We start from the raw sequence: 9,033 nt of genomic DNA, 5'->3' as shown, positions 1-9,033 counted from the left end.
TCAAGAATAGGGCTAGGGAAATTGCTCGGTGGGTAACGCACTTGCTGTATAAGTGTGGGGACCAGGATTTGGATTCGCTAGTGCCCACAAAAAACAGTTAAACACAGTGGCCCACCTATCATCCTAGGATTCAGAGCAGAGCCAGTAGATCTCCAGAGCAAGCTGGCTACAAAGACTAGGAGAATTAGGAAGCTCCAGGTTCAGTGAGAGACCCTGCCTTAAGAAATGGAGCATGATCAAGAAAGACACCTGATGCCAACATTGGCCACCATACATATGTACAAATACACACGTGCACCAACACACACACACACACACACACACACACACACGGAATAAGAATATCTACAAAACTGGAAAGTGGATGTATGGTTGCTTAGGGCTGAAGGGTAATCATGGATTGACAGCTAAAGGACAGGGAGTTTCGTTTTGATATAAACTGTTCTATAATTACTTAGGCTGTGGTGATTGTGTGCATCTATGAATATACAAAACAATCGTTAAATTGTATACTTCATAAGATAAATTATAGATTGTATCAATTCTATCTCAATATAACTGCTTAGAAATGAATGAATGGGGCTGAGAAATGGCTCAGTGGGTAAAGGCACTAGCCAGGAAAACCTGACGAACTCAGTTTGATCCCTGGAACTCACATAAAAAGCCAGATGCATTGGCACACATCTGCAATCCTGTGGTGAGGCTGGAGGCAGAGGCAGGAGAATCAACCGGTAGCTCAACATCAGGTCACCTAGAGTATGCAGAACCACAGTAGGGACAAGAGACACAGCTTCAACAAGGCAGAAGGCCAGAGCTGACTCCTGGAAGGTGTTCTCTTACCATTAGATGCACACTGTGGCACACGCACAACCAATCTCATGTTCACACACAAAAAATAAATACATTTTTTTAAAAAATGAATGAGGGGCTGGAGGGATGACTCAGCAGTTAAGAGCACCAGCTACTCTTGTAGAGGACCTGGGTTCGATTCCCAGCACCCACATGGCAGCTCACAACCATCCTAAATTCCAGTTCCAGGGGAATTCAACACCCTCTTCTGACCTCTGCATGACAGGGGTGTACTTACATACATGCAGACAACACACTCAAACACATAAAAAAATAAATAAATAAAAATAATAAATAAAATGTTTTTTAAATGAATGGATAAGCTAGGCCTAGTGGCACCAGTCATTAAACCCAGGACTTGGGAGGCAAAAGCATAGCGAGTTCTGTGAGATGGAGGCCAGCCTGGTCTACATAGTGAGTTCTGTGAGATGGAGGCCAGCCTGTTCTACATAGCGAGTTCTGTGGAGGCCAGCCTGGTCTACATAGTGAGTTCTGTGAGATGGAGGCCAGCCTGGTCTACATAGTGAGTTCTGTGAGATGGAGGCCAGCCTGGTCTACATAGCAAGTTCCAAGCCAGCTGGTGCTACAGGGAGACTCTGCCTCAAAAAGGGGTTGCCATGGGTGGCACTGCCCATAGTGAGCTCAACAATCAAGAAAATTCCCACAGACAAGACCACAGGCCAATCCAATGTAAGAAATTCCTCAATTGAGGTTCCCTCCACCAAGTGTGTCAAGTTGACAGCTGATGCTATCCAGCATATTGTCTTATTTTTTATTTTTTATTTTATTTATCATCTTTATTTTATGTGTATGTATGTATTGCCTGCATGTAGGTAAGTGCATCCATGTTGTGCAATGCCCTCAGAGGTCAGAAAAGGCTGTTGGATCCCCTGGGACTGGAGTTACAGACAGTTGTTAGCTGCCATGTGGGTGCTGGGATTCGAACCTGGGTCTTCTGAAAGAACAACCAGTGTTCTTAACCACTGAGCCATCTCTCTAGCCCCATATTGTCTTTTTAAAGACATGGGTGCTGGGTATCCAAACATGGGTCCTCATGCCAATGTAGCAAGCACTTTGCTGACTGACTTATACACATTTATTTATTTATTTATTTTCTTTTTGTCTTTTTGAGACAGGATCTTCCTGTAGGCCCAGCTGGCCTGGAACTCACTATGTAAACCAGGCTGGCCTTGAACTCACAGACATCCACATGCCTCTGCCTCCCGAGTGCTGGGATTAAAGGTGTGTACCACTGCACCCCACCTTTAATGAGCCTTTTATGTGGAATGAATCTGTATTCATTGTATTACATCTTATGTGAGAAATAATATTTCTTAATGTAATTTTATCCTAGGCCAGATGTGGTGGCACACGCCTTTAATTCCAGCACTTGGGAGGCAGAGCCAGGTGGATCTCTGTGAGTTCGAGGCCAGCCTGGTCTACATAGTGAGTTCCAGGCCAGCTGGGGCTACAGGGAGACCTTGTCTCAAAAAGACCAAAAAGAAAAAAAAAAAAGAAAACAAAAAGAAAAAAATATAATTTTATCCCAAAATGTAAGATCTAGAATAATCCATTTCCATTTTAAACTTGAGGAAGTAAGTGTGGTTGTTCTATATGTATTTGTACTGAATATTTGTCATTTGACAAATACTGTAATGGATTTTCCACAAACCATGTTTTAGGACATGTCCAGAGTTTACCAAAACACAACAAGTATGACCAAATTCAGGAAGCCCATCTGTGCTCAGGAAATGTAATCTCTTCTCTGCTAATGGCAAGTAAGAATGCCAAAACTTATGGCAACTTTCAAAGCCAAACAAAAGAGAGAAAAGACCAGCTGGTACATCCTTGCAGTACTAAAAGCTAGGATTGCAGCTGCTCTATTTGAGTACTAGGGCACAGCAGAAAATAAAAACTGCCATACTGACGATCTAAATACAAAGACGTAATGGGTGCCGTCAAGAGGCAGCTGCTTCTGCCTGCAAACCAGGGTCCCAGAGACGTGGAAAAGATCAAGGAAACAATTTGGAATAAAAGGAGAGGGTGTAGGCAAACAAAATACAGGCCTCTCTGTGACCTGATCTGTTAGGGTATAAAAGCCTCTAAGGTTTCAGAACTCTGGCAAATCCTTCGACTTCCCCTGAGTAAGCAGTAAGCTAAAGGGATCCTTGTTTTCATAGAAGTTTTTTCCAAATGTTTGGGCCCAGTCCAGAGACTGAGCAGGAAAAGAGATGATGGGGAAGCTCCTGAGAAGTTTGGTCCATTGTTTTTTTTTGAAACACGTTTTCCCTGAAGACCCAGCTGGACTGCAACTCACTATGTAGACCAGGGTGGCCTTGAACTCACAGAGATTCGCCTGCCTTTGCCTCCCAAGTGCTGAGACTACAGGCATGCACCACCACGCCCGTATTGTTTTGTTTTGTAATTAAAACATGAATTGACTTCTGGTGGGCTGGGATGGTGGCTCAGTATGTTACATACTTACCTTGCAAGATGAGGACCTAAGTTGGATCTCCAGAACACACATTAAAAAAAAAAAAAAAAAAAAAAAAAGCCAGATTCTCTTAAAGTTCCTAGCACTGAAGAGGCAGAGACAGGTGGATGCTTGGGGGCTCACTGGCCAGCCAGTGAGAGATCCTGTCTCAAAAAACAAAAACCAAAACCTAAGGTGAGTGGTTCCTGAGATTGCTCTCCACACTCATGAACACACACATGCATATATACATGGACGTGTACACATATGCACACATACATATATACATGCATACATATATGGATTTCTAGACTTTTTAAAAAATTATTATTTTTTGCGTATGAGTGTATTGCCTGCATGTGTGAAGGGCACCTATGTTGTGCAGTGCCTGAGGACAGAAGAGGGTGTCGGATCCCCTAGAACTGGAGCTACAGAGGGTTGTTAGCTACCATGTGGGTGCTGGGATTTGAACCCAGGTCTTCTGCAAGAACATTTGGGCAGTGAGCCATCTCTCCAGCCCTGATTTCTAAATTTTTCAGGGGATCTTGAACAAGCCTTTTCTTTTGAATCAAAGTCATGTTTGTCAGACTCCACCGCAGAAGCCTAAGGGAATGCTGGGAGGCTCACATGGGAGCATTTCCTGAGGCCCCCAAGGAGAGGGTGTTGTAAAGCAGTGATGTTTGTGGGACATCACAGTCTGGTAACTCTGTGACTGATACACAATTGTCCTGCCTATGACAGTGTTTGCTCAAGTCAGTTCCGAAGGAGAATGGATGAATATTTATATTTAGGAAATTTCTGCATTTAGGTTGTTGACACTGAAACCACTTCAAGTAATTTTAGAGATGTTAGCAAAATAAAATGATTTATATCCCGACTAGCCAGAACCAGACCCTATGATCCAGGAAGCACTCCAGGATAGACACTAGGCAGGCATTTTCACATATAAAAGGCAGATCAAAAATGTTTATAGTTTCTTTACTCACAACAGTCAAAACCTAGATGCAATCTAAACATCCATCAGCAATAGAGTGGGTAATTAAATAGAGGCATTTTCCTATAGTACAATACCACGCAGCAATGGTATTGAATTATGTATGCAGCGTTAAGGATATTTGTATGTAATTAAAAATGGGGCAACATGAATTTGGTATTGGAAATCAGAAGAGTGGTTATTGGGGGGAATAACCTAAGGGAGGTAGTTGGTTGCTGTTTTGGAAGGTGTGCTATCTTTGAATAGGTGTTTATCAAGCAATTGTGATTGCTGGGTTTTCCATATCTGTTATTTGCTGGTAAGAAGTATGTTTTAAGATAAATATTTTAGGGGCTGGAGAGATGGCTCAGGGATTAAGAACACTGACTGTTCTTGCAGAAGACCCCGGTTTGAATCCCAGCACCCACATGGCAGCTAACAACTGTCCGTAACTCCAGTTCCAGGGGAATCCGACGGCCTCTTCTGTCCTCTGAGGGCATTGCACGACACGGGTGCACTTACCTGCATGCAGGCAATACACACACACACATAAAATAATAAATAAAATATTTTTTAAAGAGATAAATATTTTAAAATCTCTTTTAATGATGTATGTGATGACTGTAACTATTTCAAGGAGGCAGTATACTGCTGTAAGAAAAAAACCTGACCTAAACCATTGAATTTCCATGTGAATGATGTATCTAGAGAGAGCCCAAATTATGACAAGTGGTGACCATCACTATTTGACAGTGTTGAAATATGAAGCCCTATGTCTTATACCTAACTTAAATTTGGGTATCAGCCTTACCATGTCGTTTAACAATCTAATCTTGTAATTTAAAGTAATTTAAGACATGTGCTTTGAACACAAAACACAAAGGCCTAGCCTCAGGATGACCTGGACTGGGGCAATTGGTCTTCTCTTCATGTTTTACTTTGGAATTGAACTCATTATCCTAAAAGTACACCTGGAACCTCTTTACCTTCATGTGATGGATGGCTCAGAGGTCACCGCAAGTCTTCAGAAGACAGGGCCTTGATGAATAAACCCCAGGGAGTCAAAAACTCAGAGATGTCAGGGAAGAAACTAAATGCTTTCTTTAGAAGCTTTTCCTTTGGGCTGCTCGTAAACACTTAAATTCTGTCATGACAGAAAGAAATTTAGCTGTAGTGACTTGTGGCTGAAGAAAAATATTGTTTAAATAAGAGTCAAAGCTGCTTTGAAGAATTTTTAAAGTGTAGTTTATATATTACATATTCAACCACTGGCTAATACAATTCAAATACTTTAGCTACTTTGTAGAAAAATTGCCATAATCCAGTGTCAGCACATGTCCACCATTCCAGAAAGTGCCCTTGTACCCATTTATAATCAATCTTATCCCCACTTGTAGAATTAATCAAAGTTTTGCTTTCTGTCACTATTAATTTACATCTGTATGTCTATCTAACTCTGTCTGTTTCCATATGTGTGTGGGAAAGTATAAAAAGACTCATTAGGGCTGGAGAGATGGCTCAGCAGTTAAGAGTACTAGTTGCTCTTGCAGAAGACCCAGGTTGGGTTCTCAGCACCCACGCCCACATGGCAGTTAACAACCATCCATAACTCCAGTTCCAGGGGAACGTGACGCCCTTTTCTGACCTCTGCAGGGACTGCACTGCATGAATGCCCTCACACACATGCAGGCAATGCACTCATACACATAAAATAAAAATAATACATATTTTTAAAGACTCATACTATGTATGCCTGAGTTCTCTACTTAACATAATATTTTGAGATCAATTTATGCTTTAACATGAACCAGTACTTTTTGTTGTTGCTGAACAATATTCCAGTCTCTAGATGTACAGTAGTCCATCCTTATCCTTGAGGAATATGATCCAAAATACCCGATGGATGTCTAAAGTCTCAGCATTGAGCCCTATGTACAAGCACTGCCAAACCTCAACAAATTAATCTGATGACCTCGATGGCTCCTGAGTGACTAAGGAGCACGTAGCATATACAGTGGAGACACATTAGACAAAGGGACAGTTCACATCACAGTAGGACAGCATGAGATTTTATCATGATATTCAGAACGGTGTTCAATTTAAAACTTACTAATCATTTGTTTCTAGAATTTTTAATTTAACACTTGTAGGTATGACAAGTAACCAAAACAATGGAAAACAAACCCATGAATGGGGGGTGGGGTATTACTATGCCCCGTCTTCTAATCTACTTCTCATTTATGCATTTGGACCCTTGCTAGTTTAGGATTGTTGTAAATACAGCTACTAAGGACATTCATGTGAACATGTTTCTGCAGACAACGTTTTCATTTCTCTTGGATGGATTTCTAGGAGCAAGATTGGTAGGCTGCATGGTAAATTTATGTTTAGCTTTTGAATGAAACTGCCAAACTATCTTTCACTGAATATTTCCACCTCAAAGTATGAGGGTTCAAGATGCTCTACATCCTCAAACATTCACTCCTCACCTTTAAGAAACACTGATGCAGGGACTGGAGAGATGGCGTAGTGGTTAAGAGGGCTTGCTGCTCTTTCCAAAGGACTTGAGTTCAGTTCCCAGCGCCCATGTCAAGTGGCTTACAACAGCCCTTAACTCAAGCTCCAGGAGCTCCAACACCCCTGAGGGCACCCACATACACATAGCACACACTCACACACATACTCATAGCACACACACACATACACATAGCACACACTCACACACATACTCATAGCACACACACATACACATAGCACACACTCACACACATACTCATAGCACACACACATACACATAGCATACACTCACACATACACATACATTTTAAAATTTAAAATATTAAATATCTTTTAAAAATATTGATGCAGCAACCCTTTTTCCTCCTCTTAGTGATATTTATACAAGAGACTTGATGTCAGTGGAGAGTGGAGACGTCTGCACCTCCAGTCCCGTTGGTGCGCTCTTCACAACACCAAGGTAGGGAATCAACTAAGTCTTCATCAGCAAGTGGATATGGTGGACAGTAAAGTATTATCCAGCCTTAAAAAAGACAAGATTGGGGCCGGAGCGATGGCCCAGCGGTTGGCAGCACTGACTGCTCTTGCAGGGAACCCGGGTTCGATTCCCAGCACCCACATGGCGGCTACAGACCGTCCTTAGCTCCAGTTCCAGGGGAATCCAAGGCCCTCTTCCGACCTCTGCGGCATTGTACGACACCGGTGCACTCACGTACATGCAGGCAATACACTCATACACATAAAATAAAAATAATAAATAAAATATTTTTTTAAAAAGATAAGATTAATGGGACGGACAAGATGGCTCAGGAGACTGAGGCTTAAAAGGAAAGAAATTCTGCCACTTTTGGAAACATGAAGTCGGGTAACACTATGCTGACTGAAACACTGCAGGCATGGAAAGACAAGCCTGCCACTCCTCTGTGGAACCTAAAACAGCCGATTCACAGAAACAGGTGAGAGTGTTGGTTACAGAGGCTGAGGTAGGGCAGGAAGGAGATGATGGTGACGGGGTACACGAAGCCTTGGTTAGGAGGATAAAAGCATTTTAGAAAACCTGCGCACAGTGAGATGGCTACTGCTATAAGAGTGTATTGTGGGGCTGGAGAGATGGCTCAGTGGTTAAGAACACTGGCTGTTCTTGCAGAAGACCGGGGTTCGAATCCCAGCACCCACATGGCAGCTAACAACTGTCTATAACTCCACTCCCAGGGAATCCGACAGCCTCTTCTGACCTCCGTGGGCATTGCACGACATGGGTGCACTTACCTACATGCAGGCAATACACGCATACACATAAAATAATAAAATATTTTTTAAAAAGAGTGTATTGTGGGCTGGAGAGATGGCTCAGTGGTTAAGAACACTTCTGTGAATGCAGAAGACCCGGGTTCGAATCCCAGCACCCACATGGCAGCTAACAACTGTCCATAACTCCAGTTCCAGGGAATCTAACAGCTTCTGTCCTCTGCGGGCATTGCACAACACAGGTACACTTACCTACATGCATGATACGGGTGCACTTACCTACATGCAGGCAAAACACACATACACATAGGAACTAGAGTTATGGACAGTTGTTAGTTGCCATGGGGGTGCTGGGATTTAAACCTGAGTCCTTTGCAAGAGCAGCCACTGCTCTTAACTGATGAGCCATCTCTCCATCTTATTTTTTATTTTTTTGTTCTTTTGGAGACAGGGTCTCCCTGTAGCCCCAGCTGTCCTGGAACTCACTATGTAGACGAGGCTGGCCTCGAACTCACAAAGATCCACCTGCCTCTGCCTCGCAAGTGCTGGGATTAAAGGCGTGCGCCACCACGCCTGGCAGCATCTTTTTTAAAAAATATTGTATTATTTTCATTTCATGTGTATGAGTGTATCGGTTGCATGTATGTGAGTGCACCCGTGTCGTGCAATGCTGCGGAGGTCAGAAGAGGGCTTCATCCCTAACTCTTCTTTTATTACTTTTCAGTTTTTTAAGAAGAGGGTCTCGGGGCTGCAGAGATGGCTCAGGGGTTAAGAACACTGACTGTTCTTTCAGAAGACCTGGGTTTGAATCCCAGCACCCACATGGCAGCTAACAACTGTCCGTAACTCCAGTTCCATGGGTTCCGAAAGTCTCTTCTGTTCTCTGAGGGCACTGCACAACATGGGTGCATTTACCTACTTGCAGGCAATACACACATACACATAAAAATAAATAAATAAATAAATAAATAAA

This window comes from Nannospalax galili, unplaced genomic scaffold (assembly GCF_000622305.1).
Source record: "Nannospalax galili isolate Female #2095 unplaced genomic scaffold, S.galili_v1.0 scaffold447, whole genome shotgun sequence".
Lineage (NCBI taxonomy): Eukaryota > Metazoa > Chordata > Mammalia > Rodentia > Spalacidae > Nannospalax > Nannospalax galili.
The sequence above is the reverse complement of the archived record's forward strand: the minus strand, read 5'-3'. Positions refer to the sequence as shown.